Genomic DNA, 23,005 nt, shown 5'->3' with positions numbered 1-23,005 from the left:
ATGTCTCCCACCACCCCCACACCCCAGCAGTGCAGGGGCACCCTCCACAAGGCCCCCACTCATGTCTCCCATCACCCCCACACCCCAACAGTGCAGGGTCACCCTCCACCAGGCCCCCACTCATGTCTCCCACCACCCCCACCCCCCAGCCACCAGGGGCACCCTCCACCAGGCCCCCACTCATGTCTCCCACCACCCCCACCCCCCAGCCACCAGGGGCACCCTCCACCAGGCCCCCACTCATGTCTCCCATCACCCCCACACCCCAGCAGTGCAGAGTCACCCTCCACCAGGCCCCCACTCATGTCTCCCACCACCCCCTCACCCCAGCCACCAGGGCCACCCTCCACCAGGCCCCCACTCATGTCTCCCACCACCCCCACACCCCAGCAGTGCAGGGGCACCCTCCACCAGGCCCCCACTCATGTCTCCCACCACCCCCACACCCCAGCAGTGCAGGGGCACCCTCCACCAGGCCCCCACTCATGTCTCCCATCACCCCCACACCCCAGCAGTGCAGGGTCACCCTCCACCAGGCCCCCACTCATGTCTCCCACCACCCCCACCCCCCAGCCACCAGGGGCACCCTCCACCAGGCCCCCACTCATGTCACCCACCACCCCCACCCCCCAGCCACCAGGGGCACCCTCCACCAGGCCCCCACTCATGTCTCCCATCACCCCCACACCCCAGCAGTGCAGGGTCACCCTCCACCAGGCCCCCACTCATGTCTCCCACCACCCCCTCACCCCAGCCACCAGGGGCACCCTCCACCAGGCCCCCACTCATGTCTCCCACCACCCCCACACCCCAGCAGTGCAGGGCCACCCTCCACCAGGCCCCCACTCATGTCTCCCACCACCCCCACACCCCAGCAGTGCAGGGGCACCCTCCACCAGGCCCCCACTCATGTCTCCCACCACCCCCACACCCCAGCAGTGCAGGGGCACCCTCCACCAGGCCCCCACTCATGTCTCCCATCACCCCCACACCCCAGCAGTGCAGGGCCACCCTCCACCAGGCCCCCACTCATGTCTCCCACCACCCCCACCACCCAGCCACCAGGGGCACCCTCCACCAGGCCCCCACTCATGTCACCCACCACCCCCACCCCCCAGCCACCAGGGGCACCCTCCACCAGGCCCCCACTCATGTCTCCCATCACCCCCACACCCCAGCAGTGCAGGGTCACCCTCCACCAGGCCCCCACTCATGTCTCCCACCACCCCCTCACCCCAGCCACCAGGGGCACCCTCCACCAGGCCCCCACTCATGTCTCCCACCACCCCCATCCCCCAGCCACCAGGGGCACCCTCCACCAGGCCCCCACTCATGTCTCCCACCACCCCCACACCCCAGCAGTGCAGGGTCACCCTCCACCAGGCCCCCTCTCATGTCCCCCACCACCCCCACACCCCAGCAGTGCAGGGGCACCCTCCACCAGGCCCCCACTCATGTCTCCCACCACCCCCACCCCCCCAGCACTGTGGGGCACCTGCCAGCAGGCCCCCACCCATGTCCAATCCATGCCCCCCTGCACCTGGGTCCCAACATTCCCCAATCATGTCCGTAATGCCCATCCTCCCCTGCCAAAAGGCCCAACCAACTATCACACCAACCCACATATCAAAGGCAATTACATGTTACAACCCCAATTTAAATAATGCAATTGAACACATGTCTGTCACACACAATGGCTGCAAGTGAATGACAAAACACCCAACATGACATGCCTGAAAGCAATGAGATGATACGACACATTGAAGATTAAAAAAATAATATGTATTGAACAGCAAGTAGAATGGAAATGAAATAAGAAAAAACACAAAGCAAATCAAACAAAACAAGATGAATGTCCAAGAAAATAATCTGAAAAATTAAAATAAGCCAATGAAGAACCATGAAGAAGATCATCCTGGGTCCATGAGCCCAACCAAATTAAACCTAACTATGACTACTAACTAAAAACTGAACTATATACAAAAATGTGGTGCATTGTCCAATCGCAACCAAAAGAAAAATCAAAAAAACAAAGGAAACCTAACCCTAACTATACAACTATATACAAAGGCATCGGGCTATTCGGACGGCTCACTGGTTGTTGTCATGGGCCAGGGCATCATCGAACTCCTGGTCAATGGCTTGGAGGCGGGCATGTTCCCTGGCCCCGAGGTCCCGCAGGGATAACGCAGTGTCAAGCTCAAACTCCCTGCGAAGACCCTCGAGGCACTCAGCCCTCCTCAGCACCCTCCGCATGGAGTCCTCCGCCCTGACCATCGTGAGCCGTTCCTCCTCTGCCCGCTGCCGCTCCGCACCTATCCGCTGGCACAACCGCTCCCACACGGAAGCCACTCCCATTCCAGGGTTCTCCTGCCCTCCGGCCGATGCCTGCACCCCTGATGTTGATGGCCCCGAGCCATGATGCCTCCCACGTTGAGCCTGCTGCTGCCTCCAACGCAACTGCCTGTGCCACCACGACGGCATCCAGGCTGATGGAAACCACCGACGCCGTCGTGCACGTGCCCTGCCCGATGATGCCGTCACATCCTCCATCTGCTGGGGTCCAGTTGCTCTGGTGTCCACCCCTGCTGGATCTCTGACTCCCGACTGTGGCAGGGATGGGATCCCCACCGAGCTGGCTGCATTGGTCGGGGCAGGTCCACAGGGGGCCCTGGTGGCATCTGGGCTGGAAGACGGCAAGGAGAACGACTGGTGGATAGCCTGCACAGAGGAGGAGAGGGCCGCCACATTGGCCAACACATGCAGGAAACCCCCGAACATGGCCGATCCCAATTGGGCCACGTCGGCACGGTGCACTTCGTGATGACGTGCGTGCTCCTCCCGGGAAGCACGCACGGCATCACGAATCACAGCCGTGCGCATCGCGACCCCAATCAGGACCTTCTCCGCACGGCCAGGGGTTCCCACGTCCGCAGGTGGAGGGGAGTCAGGTGACATGGACATCCCCTCTACCTGCGGACAGGCCTGGGACGGGGCATCCCTGCTGGTGCATGGTGGTGCACTCACAGGGTCAGGGACAGCGACATGCACAGGCCCCTCCACGGTGACCTGTGTTGCCTCCTGCCCCTGGCCCTGGACTGCACCACTTGCACCAGCAGGGATGCCCCCACCAGGGCCCATGTGTGCCCCAGTGGCGGCCTCCTCCTCCTCTGTGCAAACCACCAACCTGGATGGCTCCTCACCGTCTCCCACCGTAGCAGGCCCCTGTGGGGGCTCACCCACCCCTTCCGCTGCAGCCGTGGGGGCATCCCCGCCGCCTTGCTCCACAGCGCCGTCTCCGCCCTCTTCTTCACTAGCCGCTGCGTAGAGGGAGACAAAGAACACAAGCATCAGGGCACTGTACAATGGTCCCCTAGACAGGAAGCAATAGCAGATGAGCACCACTGTCAAAGTACACTTCCATCATGTCCCTCCACAACACATGGGTCAGTCCAGGCAAAACACACACAGTAACAGGCATGGTGCATGCCATGGACATTTCCATGCATGTCCAATGGACTCTTGAAACATTCAATGATATGTAACTCACATGCATCATGGCTCATGCCCATCACATGCACACACTTCACCTCAGTCACATCCATCTGGCCCCAAACACACCAAACACAGCGGATACAAGGGTAAATTGGCTGCTTTACTGAATCTGTGCATTGTCACACACATGTGTCATGCATCCATGGCATGCACAAGTCACAGACACGCAGGTCAGGCACACAGACATGGCTACCATATATGTACCTGGCATCAGCACCCATCCCTCACCCCCACCCATGTCCAGGTACAGAGACTGGCATGCTCTCATGTTCAAAATCTGCATAGGGCTCCCCATGCGGCATTTCAACACATGCAACAACCATGTGCATCACACATCACTGGTCGCACATGCATTACCATGATGTCCCTGCACACATACATGCATACTTGGCCTATGGCACACATACAGGCAAGTATCATAGAACCAGCACACCGCAACATGCCCTGTCTCACACAGTAATGCATGGACACTTACCGCTCAACTCCAGACGGGCCTCCCTCTCAAGGATCTGGGCGTGGAGCGCTGGGCGTACGCGTTCCAGGACCCTCATCTGGATGGAACTCATGCGGCCCCGGCCCCCCTCCACGAGGCGCCGGGCCTTCACAAGGGTCCTGGACCTCAAGTCCTCCCAGCGCTTCTTGATCTTCAGGACGTCGCGGGTTGCCACCCCCTCCGCGTTGATGGCAACCACACAGTCGGCCCAGATCCTCTGCCGTCCTTCCTTGCTGGCGCGGGACGATCCAAAGAGGGCATCATACTGCCCCAGGACATGCTCCACCAGGACACCAACTTCGGTGACAGTGAAGCTGGTGCCCCTCTGCCCCTCTGGCCTGGGGTTGCCACTGGTGCCAGATGTGGAAGTGCCCGACATGGCAACCCCAGAGGCAGGTGTGGGTGGGCAACTGGGTCCTGGGGCTGGGCTGTGAAGCGATGTAATCTCAGTCGGGAGTCTTCAGTTCCAGCAGGGGTGGACACAGCAACTGGACCCCTGCAGATGGCTGATGTGCAGGCACCAAATGGCAGGGCACGGTGGCAGCAGGCAGGCAGGCAGGCAGCAGCAGATGGCACGTGGGAGGCTGCTCGGGGCACTGGGGGGCAGTAACTCGGCCTTCTGGGCAGGAGCGTGGGCTTCCGTGTGTTTTCGCGTGGCCAGCTTGATACGGAGTGATTTGGCACGTGAAAATCCTGCACGTCAGCGTGAAATCCGAGGAAAGGCCGTTAGCGCGTAAGCGCGTCAGCACGCATAAGCGATTCTATTGGACCAGAGTCCCTCAGCGCGTAAGCGCGTCTGTGACGTGCCCCGCACGGGTGTTCCCCACTCAGCACGTGATGACGGGGCACACGTGGAGATACTGCACGTCAGAGTGTCATCGCGTGTAATTGGACAAAAGTGCGCGTACACGCGATTGGCCTATGTACGTGTATTTAATGGGTGCGCGGGCACTTACACACGCAAGTACGTCAGCGAACCTGTATCCCGTGGTGCGTGTGAATTTCCACACGCTATTGGACTGGGAACTGGATTCCAGGGGTGCGCGGGTCACACGCTCGCCTAGAACACGCGCAAAGCATAAATTTGCAGACTTTAACAATAACTAGCTCAGACGGCAGGATGAACATACCGTTCCTAGCAGCAGTGGCAGTGGGCTACCAAAGGAGGAGGAGGAGGATAGTCAGGGCCAGAATATTCACACCCAGAACCAGCCTTTTCGGGATGCCTGATGACCAGGTGTATGGGAGGTACAGGTTTCCACCTCACATCATACTGGACCTGGTGAGTGAGTGGGAGGATGACCTCACATCACCCACCCTGTGCTCCCAAGCACTCAGCCCCCTGGAGAAGGTCCTCAATGTACTGCACTTCTTAGCCACTGGATCATTTCAGCGGACAAGTGCCATAGTGGGTGGGGTGTCACAGGCCACCCAGTCACGCTGCCTACACCAGGTCTTGAACATCATCACTGCACGCCCATCAGTCCGCAGGCACATATACCTGCCCAGAACACCTGCAGAAAGGCATGCTGCCGCCCTGGATTTTTACGCTGTGGCACGATTCCCCAAAGTGCTAGGTGCCATCGACTGCACCCATGTGGCTCTACGTCCCCCCAGGGCATCTGAGCACATCTATAGGAACCGTAAGCACTGGCATTCCATCAACGTGCAGGTAGCATGTAATGCCAAGGGAACCATCACCTCAGTATATGCCAACTATCCCGGCTCCACCCACGACAGCTTCATTTACCGAATGTCCACCCTAAGCCAGGACCTAGAAGCTGGGCGGCATGGCGATACATGGCTGCTTGGTGAGTATGTATGCCACTGCACATGCATGCATGTTGGATACTGAGCAAGGTCACAACCCCACCAATGATACCAATCACCACCTCCACAGGGGACAGTGCCTACCCTCTCAGCCCCCACATGATGATGCCAATTCGGAACCCCACCACGCCACCCCAGGTAAGATATAACACAGCCCACATTACAACCAGGGGCATAGTGGAGCGCACATTCGGAGTGCTAAAGTCACGCTTTCGCTCCCTTGACCGTTCTGGCGGGCAGCTGTTATACGCTCCCCCAGTAGTGTGCAGGATCATAGTGGCAGCATGTGTCCTGCACAACGTTGCAACACGCCGGGGCCTGGCCGTGGACATGGTGGTGGCCCCACATCCCCAACCACATGCACAGCCGCTGCGCATGGGAGGGGAAAGGGCACGGGGGGAGGCAGCCCGTACACAGCTAGTGGCTAATTACTTCACATAGAAATCACACCCCTGTGGAGTGCACACTGCCCTGGCACATTCCATCTGACAATCAATGATGACTCAACCTGACACTGATCCTGAATGTCTGGAGAATGAACCGGGAATACCATGTCAGCCTGAGATTGTTCACCTGGAAGTGTCACAATGTGTGCATCCCTACCCACACAGACACCACCAATGCAGTTTTGTGAAGTTACACATTGAAGCAGCTAAAATGAATACCCACTTGCAAAATGCAACAAGAGGACAGTGCCATGTCAGCCAACCCAACCCCAGCACCGCCACACGACACACCGTGCCATGTCATGCTAATTGCAGGTAAACAAAGTAATCCCCACAACATGACATCAGTCTCACTATGTACAGTGGCACTATTAGAAACCTGCAACACCTGAAATGCTCACAGCAATGCCGGACCAACAACATACTTAAGCACGTAGTACCATTAACATGACATCACAAATGTTACATATTAGTACTCTCACCACCTGGAAATGCCTGCACTCCCACCACTACCAACTGTGCAGTGTTGTCGCCATGTAGAGTTGTAGGTGCACTGCTGCCAACATGGTCCCCATCTCCAGACTAGAGGTCCTTGTGTGGACATGAGGAAGGGACCAGCAAATTGGGAGGTAGACACAGAAGAAGAGTTACACATCAATGCAACATGCAGTGTACAACACAACAGCAATATGCACTATGAATGTATACACAGTATTGACTACAGACTGGCCACACAGCTCATGGGAGTCCAACGTCACTGTGTAATTCACTGTCACTTGGGCACACCCTTTGCAAGCCCATGGAAACGGGAAGCAGGAGGGGTGTGTGTGACTCAAACCCAAGCATCTGAACCAAATACATTACAAGCCTACATGTGCCCAGCCACAATGCAGCGTATGCCCACAGGAACCACGGAAGCCAACAGATCGTCCCAAAAAAATTGGGAATAAAAGAAATCAAAATAAAAATAAAAATAAGAAACAATCAAAAATGGCCATTGATGGGCCCAGGGGGGTTGGGGAGGCCACCCAGGAGGTCCGAGGACAGGATGCACACCAGAACCCACCTGCGTGGATCCTGGGAAGATAAAACACCTCCATGGGCTCATGGCCCACACGGCTACCCTATTGTGGAAGTATCACTGCTGTCGCTATTATCACCCTGTGCAGCTGCATCCGGAGGTGGTTGCACTATGGGAGGCAGCCCACGCAAGGCCCTAGTCTGCTCCTCCATGGCTGCAAGCATGCGGGTTCTGGAGGATGAGTGTGCGGAGGTCCCCATGCAACAACTCACGGGATGCCCGGACCTCCGCCCTCGTTGCCTGCATCTCAGCTGAGAGCGTACGGGTGAGACGCTCCAGCTGCTGTTCTGTCCTTTGGTGTGTTGAAGCCTCAAGCTCAACAAGAGTCGTCCTGAGGTGAAGGAGCTCCTGCCTCAGGGCTTCCCTGTGGCCCTGGGACTCAATGGAGATGGCCTCCTGCAGAGTCGCCAGTGCCGCCCGCCTGTCCCTGTTGGACCCCAACATGTCCTCCCTGTGTGACTGGCAGATGGAGTCGGTTGCCTGCTCTAGTCACTCCATCAGCCTTTCTGGGGGGACAATGGAAGTGGCCACCCTATCCATGGCCTGAGCCATCATCTCGGATGATGCAGCCTGTTGGGTTGCCATACCGTAAATGGATTGCTCCCATGCGGTATTGCCGGGTGGCGTACGGCCACCACGTCGGCGGGCACCACACCTGTCTGGGGCAAGGCGAACTGCGCCTTGCTGTGCCGGCACTGCCTGAGGCTGCAGGACTGCATTCCCCCTCTGATCTGCTGGCCCAGGAACAGGATCAGATGTCGCGGAGTGTGACCCTGCATCCGTAACCACCGAAGGCGTAGCTGCCAACACTGACATCCCCATGGAGGGTCCTGACCCTGGTGCAGGTGGGTGAGACAGAACAGAATCCCTCCCTGGAACACTCACCTGCGACGGCACGTAGGTCTCATCCGAATCAACACCTGAGTACAGCTCGGGGGAGGTGCAGCCAGAGACACCCCTTGAGAGCACGACCTGCAGCACTTGTGGGTTCTCCCCCACCACCACACCACGTCCCTCACTGGTGGTTGGTCGGCCCTCAGACCCCTCCTGGGTCTGCACCATCTCCACAACCCCAGCAATATCAGCTGCGTCTTCCCCTGCAAAGACATGAAAACAAAGAAATGGAAACAGGCATTAGCACCATGGCACACAATGAGGGCTGAGAAGCAAGAGAACCAGTACTTGATTGACACATGTCCCACATGACTAAAACCCTCCCATGCATGCACCCTCACTGCGTATGAAGTGCAGGCAAATGGCACACACTGATGACACCAAGATGGAAGATGAACACATTTTCTGCATGCTGCCTGGCAGTGGCATCACACATTGGCCTGTGATTGCCAGGTGAAACACACATGCCATCACACAGATGGCATGTACCATTGCTATTGAGTGAAGATGGAGAGGAGGGCAGCACCTATTCATTCAGTCCAGTTCCCGCATGTAATTGCTTTTCTAATTCTAACAGGTCAGATTTTTCACCTGGAGCTGCCAGTCTGAAATGGTCCAATTGCACAGGGACATGTGTGTACAAATGATATCCAGGTAACAAAGTCACTCCACTTTACCATACCCATGTCAGACATGTGACTAGTGGACAGCGACATGCCTAGTGAAAGTGGTGGAATGCAAACAAACTGACTGAATGAACAGTGAAAAATAAGCAAATATGTTGTGGCAAGGTGACACTTCAAGGGCAACTGGCGTGCAGTTGGGCTAGATGTCTACTGTTGGCAGAAGGGATACTGCTATGGCCAAATGCAGCTGCGCAGGAAGGATTGCATGAAGCACATGGCTGACCCATACGACTCAGGCGCACACACTCTCACCTGGCACACAAACAGAAGCCCTCACACACACACCATGCACATGGATGACACACACATGCATGTGTACTCACCGGACAATGCCTCGTAATCAGCCAGATCTCCCACGCCTTGGATCTGTTCCTCCGTGACGTAGGTCCCAGCGACTGACTCATGTGGAGTGAGTTCCATGTCTACTACTGGAGACCCACCTCCAGTCACTAGAGTTGCGGCATGACTTGAGGCCAGCTTACTCTTTGGCCTGCGCTTTAGGTCATTCCAGCGCTTATAGCAATCATTGGCTGTGCGCCTCACAATTCCAAGGGCACTTACGATGTCCGCAACGGTCTGCCAGTGTGCCTGGCGTTGTGCAGGTGTGGTCTTGGATCCTGCAACAATGACCATCTCGTTGTCATGTCCGGACACATACTCGACAAGTGCATTCAGTTCGTCATCCGTGAAGCTGGGCTTCCTGGACGGGCCGGACTGTGTAGCCGTGTCTGGGGCATCAGCCTGTGCCGGACGAGCACTCTTCCTCTTCCGCTTGGAAGGTGGTGGTGATCCTGAGTGTCCTGCGCCGCTCTGGACACTAGGGGCAGGAGCCCTGGTGGACTCTGTATCAGGAGTGTGGGATTGCACACTCAGCATGGGAGTTGGTGCAGGCATTGGCTCTAGTGTGATGGTGTCAGGGGGAATGTCAGCAGCATGGACTAGGACCGACACTGTCCTGGCTGGGTGTGTGAGGGCTGGGGTGGATGGAGCCGCAGCTGCCCCTGCAGCCACTCCGCCCTGCCTCCTTGGTGCAGTAGATGACCTTGCTGCCCCAGATCCACGTGGCATGATGGCATCAACGTGCACCAGCGCACGTGTCGTAGCCCTGCTGACCTGGAAGTCAGCCATGGAGTCAGCCAGGTCTGGTGCCACAATGGGCTGGTCCAACAAGGGCTGAGCATGGATGGTGTCAGCCACATCAGCCTCAATGGGAGGGGGGGAGGGCGGGGGGATTATGGGTGCCCGTGACTGGTCCTCCACACATGGGGGGACAGGCTCACCCTGCAAGTTACGACCACGTCCCCTACCGGATCCACCACGGCCACCACTTGTGGCTCTTCCACCTTTGCCACCCTTACGGAATCCTCGCCTCCCAGCCATGGCACTGATGTTAATATGCGTATGGGAGTGGATGTAGACTATTGTACTGGGCGATTGGGGGTCAAAGGGGTTGGATACCAGATGGTAATTGGACCCTAGTGCTCTAGCAAGGCTGAATGTAACCCCTGGGGAAAGATGACAGGTCACGCAACGCACAGGAGGCCCAAAAAAGGGAGATGACGTGCACGCAACCCCTCCTAGACCACGTGTGCAGAAAGAAAAACCTGCACTACGCTGTGGCACCCAGAAACACAAGAATGAACGTATGCGTGTCACACGCAGCCTAGAATGACCTCTGAAGGGGTAGGCTACACACGGGGCAAGCACAGATGTTAGATACGTGCGTGACTCACCGTCTGCCTGGTAAACGAGCGTGTAAAAGGAGCACGTTTGGTTGGCAACACCCCCGCCAAAAGAAGATTTGTACGCTGTCTGAGGAGACAGGACAACAGTAGAAGGGAACACTGTTTGAGGGAACAGGCCCAGGTAAACCAGTAAAAGCGAAAGAAGAGAAAAATCTGTCAGAGGTAACAGGGAATACGAACTTGAAACGCCGTGAAGTAAATCGCGTGTGAAACGACAAGAAGTACAGAATTCACCCACTCGCTCTCCACGAAAAGCACGTACAAGGAAGTGGTGTTCTACGCGTACCTTTTATACAGGCCCACACGTCCAGCGTCACTTACGCAGCGTGTACGCGCTAGGGCCATTTCCACCAATTACACGCTTTGTCACTTCTGCGTATACGGACATTTCCTCCAATTACACGCTTTGTCACTTCTGCGTGTAGGGACATTTCCTCCAATTACACGCTTTGTCACTTCTGCGTGTAGGGACATTTCCTCCTATTACACGCTTTGTCACTTCTGCGTGTAGGGCCATTTCCACCAATCACACGCGATGAGACTCTGATGTGCAGTCTTTCCAAGTGTGCTCTGTCATCACGTGCTGTGTGGGAAACACCCGTGCGGGTCACGTCACAGACGCGCTTACGCGCTGAGGGCCTTTGGTCCAATAGAATCGCCTATGCGTGCTGACGCGCTTACGCGCTAAGGGCCTTTCCTCGATTTTCACGCTGACGTGCAGGATTTTCACGTGCCAAATCACTCCGTACCAAGCTGGCCACGCGTAAGCACACGGAAGACCACGCTCCTGCCCAGAAGGCCGAACTACTGCCCCCCAGAGCCCCGAGCACGCTCCCACCTACCATCTGCTGCTGCCTGACTGCCTGCTGCCCACGTGCACTGCCATTTGCTGCCTGCACATCAGCCAGGGGTGCTGTTGCTGTGACCACCCCTGCTGGTACCGAAGACTCCCGACTGGAATTCCATCGCTCCACAGCCCAGCCCCAGGACCCAGTTGCCCACCCACTCCTGCCTCTGGGGTTGTCATGTCGGGGCAAACACCATCTGTGACCACTGACAACCCCCGGCCAGAGAGGCAGAGGGGCACCAGCTTCAGTGCCACCGAAGTTGGTGTCCTGGTGGAGCAAGTCCTGGGGCAGTATGATGCCCTCTTCGGAAGTTCCCGCGCCGACAAGGAAGGACGGACTCGGATCTGGACTGACATCGTGACTGCCATCAACGCGGAGGGGGTGGCAGTCCGGGACTTACAACATGTCAGGAAGCGCTGGGAGGACTTCAGGTCCAGGACCCTGAACAAGGCCCGGCGCCTCTTGAAGGCAGCGGATGCCAAGGGGCGCCGGGGCCACTTGTCGGAAGAACAGATGGGGGTCCTGGAAAGCATATCCCCAGCGCTCCACGTCCAGGTCCTGGAGAAGCAGACCCGTCTGGAGTCGAGCGGTGAGTGTACATGCATCCTGATTGTGAGCAGTGCGTGTGGTGATTATTCGGTATTGTGCAGGTTGCACATCTGTTTGTATGGGGTCGAGTATGGGTGGGGGTGTACATGGCCGTGGGGCTGACACATGCAAGGGCTGTAATGTGTGAGACATGGATGGTGCTTGTGTGTGTAGGCTTGCATGGCAAATGCAGTTGTGCGTGCACACATGTTTGTATGTATGTGTATGTAAGTAGACATGTCCGTGATGTCACGCATGTATGTTGTATTGGGCTGCATGTATGAGCACTGTGTACATGTGCATGTGTGTGTATTTGACAAGGGTGCAACAGTGATGCAACATGGATGCATGTGACTGCGGTATGTGTAAGCCTGATTGGCAGATGTGACATGCATGCCCGTCTGAACAGTGCGACACTTGGCCGAGGTGTACACATGCATGCAAGTGTGGTGGTGTGTGTACATGTGTGGTGCACTTCCTGTGTTGCATGTGATGTCTGGGTCACCTTTGGCTGCTCATGCTGTTGTATGTGTATGGATGGTGGTGGCAGTTGCGATATGCCTGTGGTATGGCTCATGTGTGCGAGTTGCAATGACATGTGTGTTGGGGATTGTGATGACATGTCTGAGGTTTGCCAATGCCACTCATGTGCAACTGTCATGTGTGTGTGTGTCCATTGTACAGTGCCCTGATGCCTGTGTTTTGTTTCTCCCTGTGTGCAGCGTCAACTGATGAAGAGGGCGGAGAAGGTGCTGTGGAGCACAGCGGCGGGGATCCGACCGCCAGCCGGAGACGCAAGGCCCGGCTCCCCTCCCGTGTTGTCATCTCGTCGGGGAGTGAGGAGTCCGGTGCCGCGTCCCAGGCCGCAGCTGCCGGGGGGAGGTCCAAGAGGCGGAGGTTGGAGTTGGACTCCTCGGCAGCAGAAGGGGCAGCTGGGACCCCACAGGGCCCAACAGGGGAAGATGGCACGGAGTCATCCAGGTTGGTGGGGGGTCTGGTGGAGGAGGAGGCCGTGCAAGCACCAGAGACGGGGTCTGGAGGTGGGGATCCCACTGGTGCTAGTGGTGCAGTCCAGGACCAGGGACAGGAGGCAGCACAGGCCGCCGCGGAGGTGCCTGTGTGCAATCCTGTCCGCGATCCTGTCCCTGCATCATCTTGCACCAGCAGGGATGCCTACGTCCAGACCCGTTTCCAGGCAGGGGATGAGCTGACGTCAACTGGCCTTCCTCTGCCTGCGGACGTGGCTATCCAGGTCCGGGTTGAGCCTGTCCTGGCTGGTGTGGCGTTGCGTCAACGGGCCATGCGAGGTGACCTGCAGTCTTTTCATGGAGAGACTGCACGTCATCTCGAATGGCTTGTTGACCACGTCAGCCTGCTGGGACAGGTCATCCAGGCCGGATTCCTCCGTCTGATGGGGCTTGCTCCGACCCCCTCCTCAACTGGACCCCCTACGCGCCAGTCGTCCTGTGTGCCATCTTCCCACCCATCAGTCACCTGGGTGCCCTGTGGAGCTGCCTCTGACGGTGCGGCCAGGCTGGTGGAGGAGGCATCCCTGCCACAGTCGGGAGTCGGTGGTCCAGCAGGGGTGGCCACATCAACAAGTGCACCCCAGCCGGCGGAGGATGTGCAGGCAGCAGGAGGCAGTGCACGGGCAGAGGCAGAGCAGCAGCAGCAGCAACATGGTGGGAGCCATGAAGGCTCGGGGCTTTCGACATCGGAGGGGCAGGCATCGGCCGGAGGGCAGGGGGACCCAGGACAGAGAGTGTCTTCCGTGTGGCAGCGGTTGGGCCACGCCATAGGTGCGGAGCGGCGGCGGGCGGAAGAGGCGCGGCTCACAATGGTCAGGGCGGAGAACTCCATGCGGAGGGCCCTGAGGCGGGCCGAGTGCCTCGAGGCAATCCGCAGGGGGTTGGAGGAGGACACAGCGTCGTCCCTGCGGACCCTCGGGGCCATGGAACTCGACCGCCTCCGGGACATCGAACAGGAGTTCGATGATGCCCTGGCCCGGGACACCACAGAGTGAGCCGCTGGACTTGCCCGCCGCCTTTGTATATAGTTCTTTAGTTTTAGGTTTCCTTTCTTTCGTATTATGATTTGGAGTCGACGGACACTGCTCCACTTTTTGTATATAGTTGATTTTTAGGTAGATTTTTTAGTAGGTTTCCTTTGTTCAGTTGGGCTCATGTACCCTTGTTATTTTTGTACATAGTTCTTTATTGCATGGAGATTTTTTTACATTTGACTTTGGACAAAAAAATTTTCTATTTGGATTTCAAGTTTCATTTTTTCATACGGACATGCAGCTTACTTTTTTCTCATTCACATTGTAGTTAGTTTTCTTTCTTTAGCATTCTTATTTTTTTTCAATACAATTTTGTTTGCATACTTCACTGTGTGGTAACATCTCATTGGTTTCATGCATGTCATGTTGTGTGTTTTCCCATTCAATTGCAACCATTGTGTGTGACGGACATGGCTTCATTAGCTTCATGAACATTGGGGGTGTAACATGTGATTTCCATTTCCATGTGGGTGAATGGGTTACTTGGTAGGGCTTTTTGGCTGTGGAGGCTGACCATTACGCACATGATTGGGGATTGTGAGGACCTGGTGGGGGCTGCCCATGGTGGCAGGGCGGTGGGGGGTGGTGGGAGACATGATTGGGGGCCTGGTGGAGGATGCCCCTGGTGGCTGGGGGGTGGGGGTGGTGGGAGACATGAGTGGGGGCCTGGTGGAGGGTGCCCCTGCACTGCTGGGGGGTGGGGGTGCAGGGGGACATGGCTGGGGGCCTGGTGGAGGGTGCCCCTGGTGGCTGGGGGTGGGGGTGGTGGGAGACATGAGTGGGGGCCTGGTGGAGGGTGCCCCTGCACTGCTGGGGGGTGGGGGTGCAGGGGGACATGAGTGGGGGCCTGGTGGAGGGTGACCCTGGATGCTGGGGGGTGGGGGTGGTGGGAGACATGACTGGGGGCCTGGTGGAGGGTGCCCCTGCACTGCTGGGGGGTGGGGGGGGTGGGAGACATGAGTGGGGGCCTGGTGGAGGGTGCCCCTGGTGGCTGGGGGGTGGGGGTGGTGCGAGACATGAGTGGGGGCCTGGTGGAGGCTGCCCCTGCACTGCTGGGGGGTGGGGGTGGTGGGAGACATGCATTGTTGATCAGTAGTGCAAGGTGACATGTGGGTTGGCTGGGGGGCATGCCCATGGTGGATGGGCTGCCTGCGGGACATGAGCAGGGGTGCAGGGTAGTCCCCCGTGGTGTGGGCTGCCTGCTGGGGCCGTGGAGGTTGTGGAGCATACACCTGGGAGGACCCACACGGCCAATTCACGTGTAGTACTCCCCAGAACCCCTGAAATACACATACCCTGCAGAAATCGCGTGTGGAACTTCCCGCGCACCCCTGGAATACACATACCCTGCTGAAATCGCGTGTGGAACTTCCCGCGCACCCCTGGAATACACGTACCCTGCTTGCACGGGGCCAATCGCGTGTGGAACTTCCCGCGCACCCCTGGAATACACGTACCCTGCTTGCACGGGGCCAATCACGTGAGAGACTTCACGCGAACCCCTGAAATACACGTAGCCCTCTCCCCCGGCCCGATCGCGTGAGAAAGTTCATGCGAACCCCTGTAATACACGTAGCCCGCTCCCCCAGGCCCGATCGCGTGAGAAACTTCACGCGAACCCCTGAAATACACGTAGCCCGCTCCCCCAGGCCCGATCGCGTGAGAAACTTCACGCGAACCCCTGAAATACACGTAGCCCGCTCCCCCAGGCCCGATCGCGTGTGGAACTTCCCGCGCACCCCTGAAATACACATACCTTGCTCGCACTGGGCCAATCGCGTGTGGAACTTCCCGCGCACCCCTGAAATACACGTTCCCCGCTTGGCGTTTGCTGTTTGCCAGCCCGGTGAACTGGTCCAGGGTTAGCGCAGTCCTTTGCGATGATTTAGCGATTTTGATGGCTTTTCCTTGCGCGAGGGCGTTCTTGGGGGCGTAACTGGCGCTGCTGCAGGGTCGCTGCGATTCTCTGCGCCACGGCTGGTTTGGGAGCCTAAAATCCATGAATACGCTGTGCACGGAAATCGGTTTTAGCGCACGTGCCTGGCGCAGTCAATCGCACGCGGACACTCTGCGCTAGCCGCTTGCGACACTTTTCTGCGAAATTCTATGAATTATCTTCTTAAAGGCTTTACCATAGCCAGGTAAATTATTCAATTTCCTGCTTTAAATATAGACACATTTTTAGAGCAGTGACGGTTGAAGCTCATAGGGATGACATATTCTCATACGTGTTGATACTGGGTTTTATATTTTTTCTTTTCAGATTTATGGCGTGAACGACATGTGTGTGGTATCTATTAGTTTTTGATTTATATTTACTTTCATGTTTCAAATGTTGATGCAATGTCATTTGCATAGTGTCCAGCCCTGAACATGGAATAAGTTTGAAAATGCATTGGCAAAAACTGTTGAGACACATATTTTTTGGATGCACACTGCCTTTTATGTAATTAAAGCAATTGGGAAACTTTTACTGTAGAAGCTATGGACTATCAATTCTGAAGGTCATAACCTGGGCGTACAATGAACTAGGGATATTTTCCTAGCTCTCTTTTTTGTATATGTATCACATGCCATTGTGAAAAATGGTATATCCAGAGCACAATAAGGAAGCACACACTGAGACTCATGGAACACATGAGAGCTACCAAAAATGGGGAGCTGAAATATCCATTAGCAGTTCACCGTCAAATAGAACACCCAGAAAAAAAAGACTGAAGATCTGCAGTTTATCTGCTTGACAATTACTGAACTACTAATGAGAGGGGGAAATAGAGAACTCAAATTAAGGCAGGAAGAATCGAAATTGATTACACTCATGGATACATGTCAAAATGGATTGAACCAGGACAATCAGTATTGGTCCTTTCTGGGACTATAAGAACTTAGCGAAGCTCAAAAGAAGTAACAGTTTGGATATGAAGAACAATTCAAACCCCAAAGGTTTGATGAACAAATCTTGAGCTTCAAAAATATGGCTACTACATAATATCGAAGTGTCCAAACATGTCTGAAAATACAGTTAAAAAATAGGAAAGTCACATGTGTTTATAAAGTCAAGCACTTTTGTGTATGTAATAATAGATATATGGTCTACAAATTGACATAGACATCTGTTGTTATGTGTTCTAGATATCCACACAATTGGATCCTGATGTTTTGTTCTGAAAATGTCAATGTTTAATGATTGGGTCCATTTAAGAATGGTTGATGGATTTCTGTAAGAAAGATGCTTGCGCTCGCAAGCTGTCCACCAAAAACGTAATGTATGCTGTCATTGCACAAAATGGAATGTGCAATAAGGTCATTGTGCATATATAACAACGGCCGTCATCTTGGAACACCGGTTTTGCCGCGAGGAAACAGAACAGATTGGCTATCATGTCCTGCTTCCATAATAAAATGTAACATGTTCTATTATGATGGTAAAAAGATGAAATAGATAATTATAAATGACAAAACATTGTTACAACACATCCATTATATATTGCACTTTTCATTTGTTTCTAGGAACTTTGGAAAATTGTCAGCTAAATATAGAGCAAATTATACACAGTTGAAAATAAAGATCTGAATAAGGCTGGGTAAGTTTCAGCCCTATCCAATACTGATAATGTTAAAGAGTGATGAGAAGCTCCTCTCTTGTTAGAACATAAGAGGTGACCCACTTATCCTACACATTGATTATGTGTTTTTGAGATTGTTTACATTAACAGGTGTAAGACGATAAGCTCATTAATCTCATAGACACCCTTCTGATTATCCTCCAAAGGGTGAGGAAACACATGAAAGAGGTGAACTTAAAAAAGGATTTTGTGGTGAACACAAGAGTTAAGTGCATATTACACATTTCAAGAATGAATGAATTTTCTAGGTATCATGAGTATTTTTGGAAGAATCAGATATAATTAGACATCTATGCTTGAAGAACAATCAACTTTGCAAAAATATGAAAAGGCATTGATTTAAAAATAATAAATCCTGATCTTAAAAGTCAAAAGAGATCCTTTTTCTTCAGTTCTGTGAAGATATTGGTAGTCACCAATAAAATTTGTAAAACATTTCTAACAGGCGCTTTGCCATACGATAAATACATTAATTTTGGATTATTATATATGATATTATGTTTTAATATTAATTTATTGTATTGCATATATATATATATATATATATATATCTAATGTAATATTTTTAAATAAATGTATATAGTAAAGTACAATAACATGTAATAAATACATAAATATATATATATAGGTGTTTATATGATATAGTATGTATTTATTAATTGCATGTATTTATTCTGAATGCACTATATTCACTATACATGTATGATTTGTGTTATACTTCGTGCATCACTCCATCTCTCTCCCTCCCTCTCTCTCTCTATCTCTCTCTCTCTCTCTCTCTCTTTCTCTCTCTCTCTATCTCTCTCTGCCTCACTTCATGTCTCTGTCTCTTTTCATGTGGATGAGATGCATATCATCATGTGCAGGCTTTCTAAAGCAACCCTAACAATTGATGACACGTGCACAACTAAAACAAATCTTTGGGTGAGGGCTTTTCTTTTGCACAAAGTGTATTTTCAATGATTACTTCCTACATATAATTTAGACATAATAAGAACATTACATTTGTCTTGCTGAGAAAATTGCATTATCAAAACCTAGAATATCTGTGTACATGATTTTCTGATAAAAGATTATCAGTCCAAGATGGACAGACTGGCATTCTTCTATTACATTCTGTAAAAATACCTCCTTGAGTCGGAGGAAGTGGCCAAATAAACCAATGAGGGTTCATGACTTCTTTGCTTAAAATCAAAGAGCATTTTGGGAAATTAGGAATTACCACATTTCTATATATTTGAAAAAATATTTTTGTGATAACTGGGTTGTGTGACTGAATCACCATCTACATAATGAACAGAGTGCTCGGTACTCATTTCATTTTTTAGAACAAATTTAGTAGTTAGTGTTTGTAAAATTGAACCACATGTGCAGATTTAGACAGCTAAGTTTAGCATGGCTTTGAAAGAGTTTATTCTATTGGGATCTTAATACCTGACACAATGTTTCCTCTTATGTGTACAGCAATTTAGTTTACCTGACACAATGTTTCCTCTTATGTGTACAGCAATTTACTCGGTCTGAGGTTCAAGAACAAGCTGAGTTCCCAATGCTCAGAATCATATGTAGGGAGTTCCTTTTATTATTTTAAATATGCTTGTATAAATGATATGTATTTATTATATTTATAGTTTTCATTTATTTTATGTATATGTTTATAATATTGCAATCATTATTGATGTATTGATTATAGTCTGTATCTATTATTGTTTACAGTGACTACATCAACATAGTTTATGGTCATTTAGTTTGAGTCTTGTAAATCACATTTTAATTAAGCAATATGACCCGAGCGGCAGGGGCATTACCCACTAAGGTAATGCCCCGGGGCCTTAACAAAGGCCCTGCGAAGGTCATATTGCTATTAGTACCCCGACCTGCGTTATGTGCGTGACCGGGGCAATACAAGCATTTTTTTCTGTCCCGAAACACTACAGCATTTCGGGACAGAAAAAAAAAAGAAACTACCAAGAAAATGGCCGCCATGCAAAGGGAAAACGGAGTCCGTTTTCCCTTTCCATGGCGGCCATCAGGGAGCGGAGGTGTTGTCAGCGTGTCCGCTCCCAAAAAATAAAAAGAAGCAGAAGGTAAGTGGGGTTGGGAGGGAGGGGAAGAAAAAAAAAAACGTAGCTGTGGGGGACGATGGAAGCTTCCAGCCGTGTGGAGGCACGGAGCGGGGATGGCCCCGCTCTGAGTCTCCACATTGCTCGAGGCTGCTATCGTCCCCCACCGGGGACGTAGGAGCAAGCAGGTAAGTGGGGTGGGGAGGGCAGGGAGGAGAGAGGGAAGCGAACAAGAAAAATAAAGCTTACCTGAGACCCCGGCGAGGGACGAAGGCAGCCTCTCAGCAGTGGGGAGGCTCAGAGCTGGAATGGCCCCGCTTCGAGCCTCCTCATTGGCTGCAATGCTCCCCCCGCTGAGGACAAGGCGGCTGGAATCCCGGCCGAGAATCAAAGGATTCTCGGCCGGGTAAGGACCCGGCAAGAGCCAATCAGAATGCGTGTTGCATTCTGCTGACTCTCGCCGGGTAGTAATTGTATTTATTATATATGTATGTGTGTGTGTTTGTGTGGGTGTGTGTCTGTGTAGGGGTACTATGTGAGAGGCGGTGGTGAATAGAAGGGAGGGTTTGGGGGTTTTCTCTTCCATAATTCTCTCAAGCTGCCAGGAACTACATACACAATTTCAGAGGTATGGTAAAGGCACAGTTCACTAGAGCAATACAGAGTATTAGGAACAACACTCTCCACATTTAGTTCACTTGATTGTTGTCTATCAATGCTTCTGCACTATTGTTATAAAGTGTTAGAACTGCAGATTGTAATGTTCACTACACTTGGTTCTCTTCTGACTTTGAAATCACTTCATGGCTTGTTAGAACCACAACAACTTGTATGCAATTATTTGGTTCTGAGGATTGTCAGCACTCCTGGATTATGTTAGCTGAATGTTACAACCAATACATGCATAAGACTGTTAAATCTACAACATCCAGCAAGCGTTCTCTTGATGCATATTAGTCTTCTTCTGCTTTGGTAGTGCAGAGTCAGGACCAGGATACCCAGCAGGCAGTTCTCTTAGGACTAACAGGTACTTTCTGCACTGTGAAGGAAGAGTGCTATTACCACAAAACCCAGCAGACAATTTGCTTGCTTCTCCAAGATCTTTCTCATAGTTTTTCTTCCTTTGGTGTTGCTTTTCCCCTTCTCAGCTGTTCTACCACTCCTTACACCCACCCAAGTATGTACTGACTCATAAGCCTTTAGTCATTGCTTTCTGTGACCAGTGTTCTCCTTGCCCTGTACAACTTCTGTGTCAGTGGACCTCTGTGAGTTGGTCCTGTCCCTCATTCCTAGAGGTAAGTCATAGCTTCTCTTGCCCCTATTTTGTTTACCAGCTCTCAATCAATTATTCAAGGTTCTTACACCTACCAGTGTCTCCATACTACTACTCAATTGGCACTAATGTGACAGCTTTATGGCCAAAGAGAACTCCCATATTGTCTGGTCTTCGTCTGTTTATTGCATCTGCTGCTTCAATCTATGCACTCTGTAGTGGCAGATGTTTGGGATGTAGATGTTAATGCTTCATTACAAAATATTCACAAAATTGGCCTCTGTCTTGGTTTATATTGTATTTTGATTTTCTTCTAAAAAACCCGTAAAATGACAAATTCTCGTTTAGCACCAGTGCAGATGATTTTGTATTCCATATATTTAGACAAATGATATATTCAATTCTGGATCAAATTCATACCAAATTAATTGCAATAAAAATAGGTTTAGGCTGCATATTCTATCACAGCCTAATACATGCACTGAATGGATTTTCCTCTTCTACCCATATTCTTTAAACATATGATAATGCAGGTTAAGTAGTTAGGGCATCACCCATGCACTTGTGCCTTGCTGCCATACACACTTCCGCACAATACCAATGGGACATGATTATGCCAAAAATAGTGCATTTTTCTATTTACATTCTTAATACAAAAATCAAACATCCTCACGAGCATGGCACCTACATACTATACTATGCATACATGGTATGCAAGAGTATGTGCTTGGAAGTGCACTAACAGTTTGTCAGACGGTTGATGGAGTTGAGAGCGGTTGAATTCACCAGGGATTTACTACTTCGTCCTGAGGAGATTGCACTCTAATATTGTGCCTGGGCATTATTAAAGCACAGGGCAGCAGGTAGTGTGTGCACGTGCAAAGGTAAGTGTTTGGAAGTGCACTAACAGTTTGTCAGTTTGGCGAGTGGGTGACAGGAAAGGCTGCACCACCAGTCGCTTAGTGTTAGGAAAAAACATATAGTAAGCACTGTACTATTATCCAATGCATGGTATGACAATGTACCAATATCAAAGACATGTTATGGCATGAGGCTTAAATGTTTTAACTGCAGACAAGGCAGTAGAAGGCTGCCTATACCCCTCCAACAGCGTCAAACTACACTGCCCAGCAGGACAGAGTAAGCACAAGCTTTTCACCAGGCCCTCAGACACACCCAAGCCAGTACACACATGCACAACCTCCCTTGCGATACAGTCCTTCCAGCATGTCAGATGTGCCTTCCAAGTGCTCCTGCTGGCAAGCCACCATGGGTCCCATGGTAAAGTCTTCAGGCACTCCTCTGCCTTCAGATAAGTGCTATTTAGCATCATATTCTCCTCATAACATAACGGTACTATGTGTTTCAACTAGTCAAACAGTGGCATGCTAATAACTGCGTATTGCTAAGTGTAGCATATTTGATTGCCAAGTAATGGCGGATCACCGAATTCATGTTTTAAAAATCTGCTTCCACTGCACATTCGCACTTACATTTGCTTTTATTCCTTTGTTAATGTTAAAGGATATTTGTACCATGCACTAGCACCACCAGTGTGGTCTCCTGGCACTCTCAGTTGAACTAAGAACTTCTGAAAAACATGGCGCAGCCTTGAGACACTTGCACTACTGCCGAACTCTGAATGAAACCACTGCCAGCAATATCAAAAGCTGAAGCTAAGTAGTTTTCACTCTCTCTCTTGTTATTTGTTTAATGATGTTCTGCTGAAGTGGTACTGCTGCTTTGGTACAGCGTTTATGTTTCTTACACACAATGGGCCTCATTACAAGGAGGGCAGTAAGGGGTTAACAGCAC

This window comes from Ambystoma mexicanum, chromosome 9 (genome assembly GCF_040938575.1).
Source record: "Ambystoma mexicanum isolate Mex_15411 chromosome 9, UKY_AmexF1_1, whole genome shotgun sequence".
NCBI classification, from domain to species: domain Eukaryota; kingdom Metazoa; phylum Chordata; class Amphibia; order Caudata; family Ambystomatidae; genus Ambystoma; species Ambystoma mexicanum.
The sequence above is the reverse complement of the archived record's forward strand: the minus strand, read 5'-3'. Positions refer to the sequence as shown.